The sequence below is a fragment of the Passer domesticus genome, chromosome 4 (genome assembly GCF_036417665.1).
Source record: "Passer domesticus isolate bPasDom1 chromosome 4, bPasDom1.hap1, whole genome shotgun sequence".
Taxonomy (NCBI): Eukaryota; Metazoa; Chordata; class Aves; order Passeriformes; family Passeridae; genus Passer; species Passer domesticus.
In genome coordinates, this window is record NC_087477.1 from 50055581 (window position 1) to 50072154 (window position 16574).

Consider the following 16574-nt stretch of genomic DNA (forward strand, 5'->3'; position numbering starts at 1 on the left):
CATGCTCAAAGGCCGTAATTTCAAAAATAGGCTTTTGAGAAAAGCACATAATTAGTCCAGTGCAGCTGGTATAAAAATTACTGGCAGGAGTAGTAGTATCATTAAAAAATTGGAACTAAAGCACACCAACTATACTCCAGGGCAAGTTAAACACACAGAAACTCTAGCAAATATTTTAGCATCCAGGATAGTATGCACTCGGGGCACCCAATTCTTTTTAACACCACTGATCCAGACTCAACAGAAAGTCACTTCTGCCAAAATGGAACCATAGTGCATTCTGGTTTACATAAGTTTAGTATGGTGATTTTCTTTGACTCCTACACAGACTTAGACTGCAGTAAAAAAAAGGCAAGTTTGCTCCAGAGTCATGCAATAATATTAGAATTCCAATTTTTCTTTCAGCTATTTTCTTCTCTATGAGAAAAGTCTTTGAAATTATGAACTATAATGCAAACTAATTTGTAATAGCTGTGACTCTGTAGGGAACCTAATTCAGTATTTTTTTTGGATAAGACATATCCCTTTTTGTTGTGACCTTCTTAGATTTATTTAAGGGCATAGCTTGGGATGCTCTTAGAAGTGAGATGCCTAAAACCAAAATTATATTTATTGATATGTCTATTTCGATGTCTAAAAAAATTGCGCTTCTACAACTGTTAGCATTTTATGTTTAATTTTCAAACTGCTTGAGGTCTAATCCTAGCCATATGTGCACCTTTTTATTTAAGGTCAAGCAGTTTCTGACTCTGCTAGAGACAAAATGGAATTTCTGTACCTGAAAGGTCTGAAGGTGTTAATCTGGCAATCATATTTTGGATTTAGCTATCTGGTCTAACACCAGTTTGACATCAAAATCCCACAGAGTGCCAGTTAATACATTAACCTAACCCCCAAAAAAACCCAAACTTGAGCTTGGGTTAGGTGGTCTTTATGGTCTTCAGGTATTCAGTTGTACCCTTTACCTCCACAGTGATGAGAACTGCTTAAGTGAAGGGACAATTCCTGACAGAAGTTTTTGCATAGCGCTTCAAAAAGCTGGAGATTCACTAGGTGAGGGAATGACTTTCAGGAATCTCATGGGTTAGATACACAGTTTGATTGCTCTTGCTCGTTATTGTGCCAAATATCCCTACGAGAAGGAGCAACAGCCTAGGAGGGAGAGAGGACAAGGAATCCAAGTACAGCAATGAATAGTGGCTGGTCCCAGTGGTCAGTCAGGAGACACTGAAATGTGCAGTCCTTGATTTCAACTACACTGTAGAGATGTTTTGCAGAGAGCTTACATATTGCAGTAAACCCAAAATACCTCTTTGTTTAAAGCTGGCTTGGGAAATCTGAGCCAAAGATGTATTTTACAAAATTTTTCCCCTTCTGAATAAATTTTGCTTCAACTTCACTTCTGTTTGTCTCTTCATTCTATTACCTTTCTTATCCTTTCTCTTCCTTTCCTGCATACCTTTTAAAATGTTCATATATTTTTCTCCCCATCTGTGTCTTTTGTATGTGAACATTATTATCCTTGTCACTGTATTTTTACTGCTCATGAAAAATAAACACTTGAGAATAATCACTGCACAGTGGCCAAAGAGAGGCAATCCTTCCTGTAAATACTACTTTTGTGTAATGGACATGGTGAGATCTGTGCTAGAAATGTAGTGAGAACAATTCATCTACATCATTTTCTTCCTCTACAGAGACGTTGCTGTGGTTTTTTTATACTTTAAACTCCATGTAGAATTTGTCTTTTTTCTCCCCCTCTCTTATTTTTTTAGGTCTTGCTCTTTCATACTTCTACTTTATGAAAAACAGGCTTCTGTTTTTCATAAGGACAGACTCTCTCAAAGTCATCATTCATCCATGTGTTAAGACGTCTGCGAGCTTTCTTTTCCTACATCAATGACACACGGTTTTCTTTTGACTCTAACACTTTTTGTTCTTCCTATTTTATAATGCATGCACAGTTGTGTTATAAAGACTCATCAAAGTCATCACTGTTCTACATTTATCTGCATTGAACTGGCTTTGTCATTTATTAGTCTTTAAAATGTTCTTTATATTTTCTATCTGGTTACATTCTCCTTCATTATTTACTGTTCCTCTATCATCTCTTTCTGATTCACATTACTCTGCTCTTTGACTTTAATATTCTGCACCTAAAAGACTTGCCACTAAATCTTCAAAGTCAAAAGTCTTAGCACTGATTTTATTGTAAGTTAGTAATGTAATGTCTTATAAATTAACATTATTTGAATAAACACATCCATTCCTGCTTTGGGAACCTAAAATCATGGTTTTGAAGCACTGTGTGAGGGTATATTAATGAAATCCCCATTGATTTTGGTGGGCATGGTTTTACTTTAATCCTGAGGTGTGCTTTGCCACTTTAAATTAAGGATCTAACATATATTTAATAAAATAACTGTCCACTCCAGATCTCAACTGCTAAATTCTGTCCTTGAATGTTGCTTCCATTGGTTTGGTGTGTGACACGCCAAAGCACGTTTAATTCTGTATCCTCCTGTGGTCCTAAAGTACTTTTAAGAAGATGAGAGGCATCTCACTGCCTTTTCTGTATCTCATTGCAACTATTTCTTCTCTCAAAGTTTCTTATTTATTTATTTGTCAGATTGTTATAACCCAATGTCCTGGTTTACATCCTGACATCCACTAAGCACCATGTAGCCCCTTGCTCACTCCCCCACCAGTGGGCTCAGGGAGAGAAATGGAATGGTAGAAGTGAGGAAACCCATGGGATGAGATATTTTAATAAGAAAAACAAAGTAAAACACTCTGTATGCAAGCAAAGTAAAGCACATCTTACTTTGTCGATTAACCACTTCCCATAGAAAGGCAGCTACCATCCCCAGGAAAGCTGGGCTCCATCATGTGTTAACAGTGACTTGGAAGACAAATGGCATAACTCCTAACATCTCCCTGCTTCCTTCTTCTTCTTCACCTCACTTCATGTACTGATCATGGTGTTATATGGTATGAACTGTTCCTGTGGTCAGCTGTCCCTGCTGGCAGATTTTCTTTTAATAAATGTTGCCATTAGTATAATTTAGAAGAAATAAATATGCATCTAAGTATTCAAGCTTCACTAAAAGTTATTGAAAACCTTATTATCATTTTCAGTTATGCAATTTTCTATCCACCATCAATATTTACTAATTAATTAATATTTTTATTGCCATTTAATTATTACTTTTTACTGCAGCTAAACTTTCATACATTTAGAAGTAGTGAAATAAACTACCTGTTTGGAAAGTACTGAAACCACTGTAGAAACAATGTGCAAAGACATCAATCCATTCTTTTCCTCAGGCCTTTGGTGAGAATTCCTGCAGTTCAAAAAAGGATTTAATGCTCTTCCATGCTAGCAGGAAGTGGATGTTGTGACCAAGGGAGGTACTGCTGTAGATTTAGGATAGGAGATACAGGTCTTCAGTGGCTTTGCAACTCTCTTCTCAGTGGAGAAATTATGGACTGCAGATATAGAATGCAGTATATGTCATGAAGAATATTTGCTGCTACTTTGATTCCTCTTGACCTTATTTCCTTGGTTTGGAGGTTTATTATTTTCAAAGCTCAGTTAGTTATGTTTATTGTGTGCACTCTGTATAGTTTGTGCACATGATTAATCTCCCATTTGTACTGATTCTTCATGCTTGGAGGCTAAAAAATCCACGGTTTTCCTCATCCCCTCTCAAAAGATCACTCTTTGTTTTCTGGACTGAGCACAGAACATTTGCAGAGAAAAATCTAATAGTTATTTCCAAATAAATTTATATATTGAGCCTTAACTTCATAGCTTTCCACTTTCCAACTTACGGAGTAATACAAATGCATTGTAACAACAGAATCAAAGAAGCACATGTCCTGAGTTAGAAGGGACCCACAAGGATTATTGAGTCCAGTTCCTAGCCCTAAACAGGACCACTCCTCCTTTCTCAAAAGAATGGACAATAACCAGGGCAATTTTAAAAAATATAATGAAAAACAAGCTTAGTTCTTAACAGTGATTCACAGACAATAATGTCTACCAAGACACATGCAAATATCATTGAGGATATTTTGCTCTGCAGTAAATGTCCGCATTGTGGCTTATCTTTCTGTCTCTTCATACCAAAGTTTGGCAATAAGCATTGGCTTGTGACATTTTAAGTTGTACCTACTTTTTAGTCTTACAAAGATGGAAACTCTCAGCAGAGAGTTATTAAAGATGTTTGTCTGTCACCATTTCACTGAGACACCAAATTGCATGTTACTTTTAATTTAAACAGAATGAGAGATTAAAGCATTTGCCTTAAATCAAGCATATTTAACTAGACTGCAAATGAACACCATATGAGAAATATTTAACCGCAGGCAGCCTTAAGTTGATAAATGTATATATATTTTAAATTTATTAAAATAAGCTGATAATTATTAGTATGTATTTTACATGGTGAAAAGTGAAAGAAACCTAATTATTGACTTGCACTAATAAAAAAAAGAGACATCATTAAGTAGCCACTTTTACACATAGTACACACGTGCATTTGTTTATGTAGAGTGAAAAGACAAATAAATTTTTTTAAAAATCCTGACTTTCTATGTGCCAAGTATTTCCATGTAAATTAATCAGAAATGAGTAACTGTAAGAACTATTGGTCTGAATTGTCTTATTGCACCCGGGATTTTGAAAAGGAGAAATGGAAGAAGAATATGTTTATTTGTCACAAAATTCTTCCTAACATCGCTCACAGAAATGTAGGAACTATGTGGATCAGATGACACTGGATCAGATCTACTTTGTAAAACAGTTGCTGAACTTGTGAGAGTTCTCATGAAAGCAAATGTGCAGATGCATATCATGTGGCAATCATAGAATATAAGGTTTCAGAAATTTGTACTTGTCCTATGGGAAAACGTAAAATATTTCCTTTTGTGGCCAAATAACTTACTTCCTAAGAATTATTATATATTTTCCCCTTTATAATTACATTTTTTGTCTGATTGCAGAAAAATTCCATAAATTCCTTTTATCACACTCCAAACATGGTGAATGAAGCAATTTTTCAAAAGAGAAATGAAAAGTCTGTATTGTTTTGCTTCAACTGGAAGAACATTTATATTCCTAGAGAAGACAAAAAACACCTAGGTTGTTAGCATTTCTGGTATTCTAATTCCATTTGTTTTTTCTGAGTTTCAGTGTATGTTCTCTTTTATAAGACTTTCATTCTGGTTATTTCTGTAAGGCCTGTAACAGCAAAGACATTCCATTCTAGATTTTCTTCAGATATCCTTTGTTTCTGATTAACAAATAAACATGGCTTAATTTTTATTATGGTGTATCCATAAGAACTGCATATTGGCCGTATTTATAGTTTTCAAACTCCACAAAGTTTTTCAGAAAAATAATTCAAAAGCAAGAGAAAAATGGAAAAAACTCAGAAGTTTCTAAAATGGCCACAAAAATGCTATAATCTGTGCAGAAATGTTTTGGCATTCTATTATTGCCACAGTTTAAACATACAAACTATAATACCTACTGTTACAGCACAAAGAAAAACAATTATCCTCAGAATCTTAATGCAAAAATCAGAAATTAATAAAAATATACAGATATTTTTTTTTACATTCATAGCTGGAAAAAATATTTTATCTGTGTAATCTTCCTACAGTTAGATTTTGAAAACTGGAAAAAAGTTTTTTAAAAAAGAAATAAAATACCTTAATGCTGTAAATATGACACATGAGTATTCATTTTAGGCAGATTGGAAATACACATTTGCAGTCCATGGAAATGAACTGCCATATGCTACACACAAATCAGAAAAGAAATATCACAAAAGTGTAAAATTGTTTCAATAGGGATGCAATTGTCTGAATTAATGTAAAATATGTCCTGCAATAGATTATGAAAAGTGAAGACTTTTCTGTCACCTGGCATTGTGAATTCGTGAATAATTTCTATAGATAACACAGAACTTTATCTATCTCATTCTGTTGCAATTTATTTTCTTGAAATTTCTGTGTTGAGGGAAATGAAAGTTCTTTTTACTTATTTAACTTTTCTTCTTATATACAGATATGTTATTGTAAGTGTGATCATCACTATAATGTAGAAATATAGGTCCCAGATACAGGTCATATGAAACAATAATATTGGTCAAAAAATTATTTTGAACATCAATTGTGTTACATCAATTTTTGGAAAAAGTTTCTAGAACCTGCCAGTTTCCTGAATGATGAGTTAGGGTGTCACTTCATCACATCATCACATCTCATTTTTTTATCTCATTTGAAGAAATACATTATGGAACTTGGTCAGAGACTGTCTTTTTTATTATTACTTACTCATCATAACACCATTTTAAGAGGGTAATAATTACTTTGAGTGATCTAAATGTGTCTTATGTCAGTTTCCATTAATAAATGACAAATGCATATTTTGCCATTTTCACCAGGATTAACTCTTTCTCTCTTCAGGTTTAATGCAAGATGTGACAAACTGATCTCTTATTTTAATTACAATATCAATTACATTTACATGACAACTATTTCATATTTTACAGGTCTTCCCTAACAAAAACAGTGACTATTAGCATTGTTCTAAGATGGTAGGAAAAAAGAAAAAAAAAAATTGTGTGAGCATGAGAAAGCTAGGAGAATAACACCCTAAAGGTAGAGTTCTTAAATGCCAAGTGCCCTTTCTCAGCCTCAACCATTCATTCTGAAAATGGCCTATCAAAAAGGCTTAGAGGGAGCACTTTAATTACTGTTCCTTTGACAAATGTAATATATTTTCAGAAGCAGGTCCATACATTTATTTAGGGCCAAATGTTGTACAACAAAACTGTCCTCAGAGGTATTTCATTTTACCATCCTATTTTTTTCCACCTGGCTTGCACTGCTTTTTCTTTTTTCTAATGACTATGTCATTCCTAGAGACATTTTAAAATGAGTCTTAAATCATGTTTTCCTTTAACAGAACATAAGCTACAGGAGCAGGGTAGGAGAAAGAAAAATAGTGTAAATAATCACAAAGTTTTTATAATGCTTTCATAAGAAAAGAATGACCAGCAACCCTATACTGGTCCCTATATATCTTGTCCTGAACTCAGCTGGACTAAAGTCCTCTCCTGGATTCTTACAAACATGAAAGGAAGCCCAACATACTTCCACACATATACTTTTTTTCTCCCCACTCTCAGGAAATACAGGAAAACATTGGCTGCTTCTTTAGTTACCTAAGGTTAAAAAGAAACCTGAATTAGGCTGGATGGCAGTTTCTGTAAGCAGTCAACTCAGATAAAAGTCCAGAAGGCAATGACCACTTCAAGAGAGAATCCAACTAATAAGAGCCAGTTTCAGGAGTAGATCTCTACATATCTCCAGCAGGAATAGACTGAAAAATCTTTCTGTTCTTGGCACATGCTGACCATCGTACTGAATGTTCAATTATACAAGCACGAGAAATGAGCGAAGCACTTGTTGCCACCTGCTATAGCAAAAGCAGAGTAAAATGAGTATTTGGAAATTTATACAGAGGGAAAAAAAAAAAAAAAAGAGATAAATTTCTCCTCCTCTCCCCACTCCATGAACCTAGTAACTATCAAGTAATGCTAAATAAATCTGGTGTATTGTTCCCATCTGACACGCAGATGCTTCTATGACCTAATCCTCACAGATATTTCTGCAGAATTATTTTTTTATACTAATGGGTTCTATTTATCATATGGCACTGCAAACATATTTGTTTTATCAGCCCCTGTATGAAGGTGAAATTTGTCTTCTAAGCTGAAAAATTCATCAGCTAGTTTCTGAGCACTATAGTGCTGTCTCAGTATTCTGTGCATGTAGAAAAAAAGGTCTATTTAGACTTTTCATTTTATCTTATCCTGTGTAGCCAAAGAAAGTCATGTTCCCAGTAATTAGAATTGCATTCAGTGATACTTATATCTGAATAAGTTTTAGACTGTAATTGCAAAACCCATCAAAAAGAAAAAAATACAAAAAAATCCCTGTATAGCATCTCTTCTGTATTCAAATATGCTGAATTTAATTAAATTTATTTTTTGCTAAATTAAACTCAATATAATTATTTAATATGTTTTTAAAATTGAAATGAATCTTTGAAAAAGAAACATACAGTTATGTACTGAGTTTAAAAATGAATTATGGTATTGTTTCCAAATAATAAAAGATATAGCTGAAAGATAGATTTTCACTGTGGTGCAAATGGAGGACAGTTAACATCTCTTTCATCTTTTCCTTAATCCATAGAGAACATAATATAATTTTCTTTCTTTCTAAACTGTCTAGACAAAGAAGAAAAAAGTCCTTCTTCTTGTGCTTTTCTTTTCCAGATGTGTGTGATGATTAATCACTGTATGTGTCTAGACCCCATGGTAATCTCTGTCCCTGTTTCTGTCTCTACATTCATCTTTGACATCATGAGTTTAGTTTTAATACAGTCCAATTGATTTGTTTGCAGCTACAACACTGTTTTCATTCTTTTCCCCTCTGAAACGTCTTTATAGAACAAATACAAACTAGCCCATATTCTCAAGCTGTGTAAAATTGATTTGTGAGAACAGATTGCAAAACTTAAGTGTATGGTGATGCACATCCTAGATTGCAATCCCTGCATTAAAGATGCTACAGTGGAGTTAAGAAGGACATGATTTTTTAGGACTTTGTAAATATTTCTGTCTCCTTTATTAATTTTTTTCATTCTACCTGTCATGAAAGAAATGGGAACCAAAATAGCTTTTTATGGTGTAAATAAAAATGTCTGTATTGATTCCCATGTCTCTGTCATATCTCTTTCTTTGTATGTCTATACCACCCTTCATCCACCAGGAAAGTGAGGAAAATTAGAACCATAGAAGGATGCTCCAATAGTTCACACTATAATAGTTTTGTGAGATTAAAGCAGTCATATGAAAGTTCCACACTTTTCATTTTGAATTGGCATTGAGTGAACTTTTAATTTACTTGGGACTCTTTGAAAGCATATGTAAGGTAAAAAAAAAAAAAAAAAAACATTTTGGATTTTTTATTGTTCTTCATCACAACAAATTATTCCTATTTTTGGTTCCTTACTGGATTGCAAACTGGAAGATTCTTATTCCTGGTTAATTTAGTGCCCAAAAAACCTCACAAGAGCAGCTATGCTAAGGAATTGACTATTCTTTAATAAAAGAAAACTTAGAAAAAGTGAAAATCATATGCTAATTCATTTTAATGCACATTTGATAAAACTGAATAATCACACAATTTTTTGACCAAATTTTTCTGTATGCCTTCAGACTATTATGTGAAAGAGATTACAAGACAAATCCAGCCTAAAATTTGCCTAAACTTCTAATGACGAACAAGTACAAAATAGGTAGTGTCAAAAACCCTGAGATTCAGGGACTAACTCCTCTCTCCATTCTGTTCTTACAACATACAGACTAGAAAACATTTCCTAATAAGTATTTAGCTTTTCCTTATTATTAAGGCTCCTTTTTTATCATTCACGAGTTTAGTACTGTCTCCTCTTTAAGAAAAAACAAATTTTTGTGTGGCTTTCAGAGGAGAAAACATGAGTAAAAAAACCAAAATTATCATGAGCAGGCCTGTGGTTAATTCTGGGACTGAGAAATAGAACACTTGTCTTAATTTCAGCTTCTATATTTTTGAATGCAATGACTACTGCACTTTTGATTTAATGTAATTTATCTACAATCTGTTTGGCACTTACTGTCGCATTTTTAAACATTCTTGTGTTGTTTTCTATGAGTAACATATTTTTCAGTTGTTTGATAATGAAAATATTACTATAATTTAGAAATGTTTTGTGTATTGTAAATTATTTTACAGTACCATATACTATTGTAAAAAAATTCAGATAAAGTTTTTCATAAATACTTTTTATATGCTCAACAATATTAGAAAAAAAATAATCACAAAATTATTCTGCAGAAATTATGAGGAAAGTAGTTTCAACCTGGGTTTGATATATATAGAAGATATCAAATAATACCTGAACTTACTACAGATATAAAAACTGTAAGTAGAACTGAATAGCTCAGCAACAGACCTGGAGTACATTGATTGGCAGTGCTATTCACAGTCATCCATTTGTGTTGGAAACTACTTTTAATGTAATATTTTCTCAAAAATTTGGATGCTGTTATTAACAATCTTCTTAGTAGAACATATATACAGATATAGATAGATATAGATATAGATGATATAGATATAGATTGATAGATATACACAGACACACACTCATACATATATATATAAACACAAGAATTACATCATTGCATGAAAGTAAATTTTTTTTGTTTAACTTATTTGCCGAGTGCCAATTTTAAGTCAAGAGGATGAAAATAAATCTTGAGTCCTGGAGAATAAAAATAATGGTAGGACCAATTAGATTCTAATGGACTTTGTTGGCCAGATTTGAAACAAACACCAGACTGCTAAATCTCACATTTATTCCAGTGTAGTCAAAAATGTAATTACTTGGTTAGCTAATTTTTGCAAGTATTTTTTAACAACTAAGCTAAGCATTATTTTCATGTGTAGGAATATCAAGATGTTCTACAAACACCCATAGGCCAAATTTTCTTGAAAAAACCCAAACAACAAGACAGAAAGCTGCCTGAATTACTGAGGTAATTGTGCTTAAAAATACGAGACTGGAAATGCACTTTGGGATTTAGGATCATCAAAGTTAGTTTCAGCAGTAAAAGTTCTAAAGAAATTCCAGAAATGAACTTATTTTCCTAAGAGTAAAATAAATTTTGAAGCGACTTGAGTTTTATAAATTATGAAAGCCATTCCTACAGCTAATCTCTAACAATAGCTGAACATAGTGACAGAAGTCAAAAAGTTAATTTCCATGTTTCAGAAGAGAAAAGTGTGAACTAATTAAGAAAATTTTCTTGGCCCAGCTAAAAAGCAGAATTTGTAGCCGTATCATTCTCCTCTCTTGTGGAAGGCCTAGCTCCTCTTTAAAGCACTCGAAGTTTTAGTGTCAAAAGCACTGCATAAAAAGACCCTGGATGGCGTTTGGGGGTGGAGAGAGATACAAAGAGACAAAAATAAGATGGGTTTTTCTGCGCTTCAAATTGTCCATTTTTTAATCTTTTATCAAAAGGAATGGCCATGCTTAATTTCTTTTCCCACTAATTATAGTCATCATTATGAACATGATTAATCACATAAATCCTACTAAAGAGATGTTAAAAGGCAATTTATAAGACTGAAGACTATAACAAGATTTGTCCTTCATGACATCTATAAACCAGCAAATGGAGGTACAAGGACTGTCTGGGAAGACCGTATGGCTATCAAAATACCTATTTAACAACCAAAAATACTGTAAAAATATCCAGACTAGCTCAGACCTAATGGAATTATTCCAATATTTGAAAAAAAATCCATTAAATCACTATGTAAAAAAATATATTTCTTTCCAATTCTGACAATTCTCAAATGGCATTGTTCAATTCCCACAATTAAAATCACCAAGCATTCTCATTGTCATTATTTTCACAAAAAGTACAATTTTTATTAAACACAGTTACTTGAAATAGTTCTTAATTTATTCATTAAGGGCAACGCAGTATAAAAATTTATTTTTTTTAGTCCACTTTAACTAAGAGTCCTCAAAACATAGAGGCCTGCCACATAACAGTCAAGATAAAAATCAGTATTTGAAATAAACAGAGTGACTATATGAAAATGTACCCGCTTGTAATTTCTGAAGTATTTTTCCATTATAATAAGGTTTCTAAATATTCTTCATTTCAGGTCATATTTTTATCAACATAAAAAGATGCTCAATGGATTAGAACATACTTAAGCGTAAAGAGCTCTGATGTTATGTCTTTGCTGCTTATACAAAATTAACACATGAAGGAAAAATTATAGTTGATAGGTCATGAGCGAAAAGAAAAATCTGTCAAATACATTGGTATCACAATAAAAATGAGTGTATATATTTTCTCCTGTTCTTCCAAAACATGGCTGGCATTGCTTAATATGTTCCAGTTCTGATACTTTAGAGCTTTTTACATATTCTTCTAAAAACAATGATTTGAATTAAATATCACACTGAGGATATTTTATTTTTTGAGTAGAAATAATATTTTTTATTGTTATTTGTTATTAAAATAACAACCTGCTTTGGATGTCCAAAAGAATTAGAACCGTTTAAAATGTGCTTTTACTAGACTAATTTATCACTGAGGCTACTTCCTTGAAATGACTTTATTTTTACAGCCCTTTGTATTTTAGTGGAACTTATCTGTTTTGAACTGTCTCCAACCTTACCTCAAATATACATTTTTTTAGTGGCCCAGTTAGAGAAATTGAACCCACTCCACAAACAGTTTTGAATCATTCAATATTGAGACAACTGTTTTTTGCCCTATTCCCTCTCCTGATCTTCACCTACGTGTTTGAATACAAGCCATGAAGATGCATGACTGCAGCAAATATGTGTTTCTTTATGCTCTAACAAAATCCTGCTCAGCTGTATGCTGGCTTTTTCAATTTTTGGGCTAGTGACCAGTAGTACCTCTTGCTTGATAGGAAAGAGGAAAAAAAATATTTATTGCATTTTTGCCTTCTCAGAAGCAATTTGAAAGTGAGTATCAATGACCTAATTATGAGCCTTACCTATAAAATAAAGATAATTATTAAACAAACCTAATCATATTTACACAAAACTGTCAAAAATTTTTCTAAATAAATTTTTGTTTTTGCTGGATATGCATCTCTTTGTAACAATAGCTGAAAAGTTTATTGCATAATATTATACATAGTCCTATTGGCTTCCAAAGTTTTTTTTGTTGTTTGTTTGTTTTTTTAAAGAATCAGAAGTATGAATTTAAAACTAATAAGTGTGTGAGACTCACATTCTTATAACATCTCTGTGATACTGCCTTTACGCCTGTGAAATATTCCTTACAGCATTATCATATGCAATTTGTGAGTGGTCATATGGTGCTGAGATACAACGTTTTCTTCCCTTTTACCAGTTAGCAGCCACTCCCTGTACCTGAGTAATATAAAATGTTTACAACAATACCTGATCTCCTCTCTGAAGATTTATAAATTAAAACCTTATAATACTGAATTGACAAATCAATGTTTACTTCAATATTGTTTAGATGATGTATACTCCATTTACATTTAGAAGAAATATTAAAAAAAAAACCAAACAAAATTATAAAATAGAATTATCTATTTTTTGCTGGCTTTTTTATTAGTTGAACACAAATGTAAAACATACACTAGTTTAATTTGGTAGACATCCCTTGTAGTCCATGAAACCACTTTGATATTAAGAGATGAGAATTTATTAATGATTTTCAGGTTCTGGCAATAAGAAAAGAGTTGTAGGAATTTTATAAGAAAAAGATGCAAAAGTCAGTCTGAAAGACAATATCCTCTGAATATCACGTTACAGTAACTTTTCAGTTTACTCAATAAAAGCTGGAATCAAATCAGCAATTCAATCTCTAAAAATGCTACCCTGAAGAAGCTATTGTACAGTGGGACAGTATGAAAGTTTCAAAAGCAACACAGAAAATGGGAATATTCTAATGGGTTCCTAGTCTTCCTAAAATTCACACTAATTACTTTTGATCTTTTATATCAAAAGAGCAACAGGTGGTTGTTTTTCAAAATCAAAGGTTTCAGTGACTTTGAACATTCACAGAAATTTTCAAGGAGCGGAAATTTATTAGCTAGTCAACATTTTCCTTCAGGTTTCACTTCAAACATTTCCTCATAGATGGAAACCAGGAACCAGACACTTCTAAGCATTTAAAGGCAGAGGTAATCTATTTAGTCTATCACTTAGAGGATGGTTGCACTTTGCTGTACAAAAATAAGAAGTTACAACTTGAGGTGATTTTAAATTTACAGACCAGTCATGTTTATGTGCCAAGATAAAGGCCAGACAAAATCTCTGCTATGGGATGCATTTGTACAGATAAAGGTATCTAAAAGTGAGACCTGATATTCCAGAAATTAATAGCATTTAGCCTATATTTTTAAATATCTATTTAAAATTTTATTCTGTGGTGATGGTGGTGTCACATAAACCATTATGCCTCATTAATAAAAAAAAAAAGAGGTTGTAGTTCAGGTGCTATTCTTCTCATTAGAGCATGAATATCCATGGAAATACCACATGTCATCATTTTTTTCTGTTCTTTTTCCTTCAGGCAAAACTTTGCATTATCATCCAGATGATTGTTTGGAAAGTTGTAATATGGATTTCATCTCAGTCTGATTGACTAAACCCCAGCTCATATGGCACTATTTCCTAGAGCCAGAATTTAATCAGAGTGACTTGAAAAATGTCTACTTCAGATTTTTTCCCTCATGAGAAATGTTTTGCACTGATAACTAGACCATTTCATATGTATTTACACAACCAAATGAATTGTATTGATTAGCAACACTTAGTATCTATTCAAGCACCTATTTGACTGGATGTTCAAATTCTCTAATTTTAAATGTTTTATTTTTGAATACTCAAGTCAATATTTAACCTTACTGGCAATGCATATCATTTTTGGCTACAGCTTAGAATACTGAACTATTTAAAGAGGAGCTACCTCTCGGGACTGAGATCAGTATCACCAACTTTCTAATAAATATTCAACCATGGAGAGACAGAGCATTTTCTAAAACCTGCTGGGCTCCTGTAGTGCTGAATGTTTCACATAAATATAGCTGAATGAACTAAAACACTTTGTCATGCTGAATATTATGAAGAAATTCAGTTTCTGAACTATAACTTTTTCTTGTTCTTTCCGAGCTTCTTTGGTTCATTTATTCCATCAATTAGCAAAAACATTTGAATATGTCAGTTTCAGTAATTTCAATGCATAAGACAAATGTAAATTAAGTTAAATATGGCATTGAGACGCTAAACCCAGGACTTCATGATCCGTGTCCATTTGATTGGTTACTGTAAGCCAAGCATAGACAGGTTCAAAAACTGAAAACAAACTGGTATGAATTAAGCGCAATCTTTGCTGCTGGCATGAAACTAAGCACTTTTAGGGGCAATATACAATGCCAACAAATGAAACAGAACTTAGAAAGCTTCAAAAATTTGTTTTCACCCAATAAATTGCTGATAATAAATCAAATTCTAAATTAAATAAATAAAGCAAATTCTGCAACTCTGTGGAAGCTTGTTAGAAAACTTTAATGTAACTGTACAAGTTACATTAATTACATTGTTACTTACATTGCGTTTATTTCTACAAAACACCAAGCATCCAAAACTGAGCTCACTTTTCTGTTAGCAAAAGCTGAGTACTTTGATGCTGCAAAATGAACCTCCATCCTTCAGAATAGATCCTGTCCTAGGTGCCTTTGACTTTTACATGTGTATAGAGGACAACAGTGAAAAAAGCCTGCTGATCATGTAAAATCTATCTTTGTAGTTGTGAAGTGATAAATAATATCAAGAAAAAGATGAAGGTGTGTCTTATATCCCTTCATTCACCTACCTGACTGAAAACTCATTAGAAAGCAGCTCCAATCCCTAAGCTGAAGTCTCCTTTGATTGTGTGGCACCTTTATCTTTGCTTCCATAAATGGAGCAGAGTTCATTCTCATCTTGCAAAATATAACAGGTCACAATAGCAGCTTGTTACAAAGTGACCATTTCAGAAGAAGGCACTTGCCTCACTGGGCACATAGGACACAAACTTCAAACCTTTACCTCCCAGAGGACTATAATACAGCAGCTGCTATGGGGTGCTCTGGATGCAGAAATAAAAGACACTCACAAGCACTTTTGTAGAAATTTTATCACCGTGAAGAAAACAAAGAATTCTAGCTTCATTGATGATAAAGGAAGAAAAGGTAGAAATGCCAATTATTGGTCATGGCACTTGGGTGAGACAGAAGAAATTTAGCTTCTGAAATTATTTTTCCCTTTTTGCACAAAACCATGACTACACCACAAATATCCAGTGGTGGCAGACACTTTGGGAAGGAGCCCAGTCCCTTCAGTGAACTTTGGTGCAGCTTTCCCAGTATGAAACTGCTGTTATTCAACGGGGGCAGTTAAAGACAGGGACACATCACTCCCAACTCAGAGCAGTGTTGGTCTGAGCCAGCCCCCTCCTCCTTCCATGCCTGTCAGAATGGATTCACCTCTATTCAGCATGAGCATCAACAGAGCTCTGGGATGTCTTCAGGGTGTAAAGAGTTCTTTTGTCTGCAAAGACATTTAAACTATATCTTAATGTAGCAGGATAATGTACACCATATGCAGCTTTACAAAAGCTCCTTCACTACTCATTCAACATATGGATGTTTTTACACTAAAATATGCTGACAAGAAATACTCCACCTTCTTCTGTGATCCTGGAGCAGGGAGACACAAAATCATATTGTCTTTATCTTGAAGGTATTTCTGTCAACTTAAATATAAATGTGTGGCACCTGGCCTATAATAGCTTGTTTTACTACAGAGGAGACACATTTCAATCCTATACTCTCTACTGAGGAGGCCTTCCATTAAATTAAGTGGCAAAAAGCAAAGA

General features: G+C 33.3%; 1 long non-coding RNA gene across 1 annotated transcript; it reads right to left on the minus strand.

The window, feature by feature from the left end:
* Positions 1 to 2891: 2891 nt before the first annotated feature.
* On the minus strand, positions 2892 to 15607 carry LOC135300000 (uncharacterized). The gene is made up of 3 exons (XR_010361856.1): positions 15531 to 15607; positions 3260 to 3344; positions 2892 to 3023 (listed from the first exon to the last, which is right to left on the minus strand). It is a non-coding gene; the product is annotated as an uncharacterized LOC135300000 (long non-coding RNA).
* Positions 15608 to 16574: the final 967 nt, after the last annotated feature.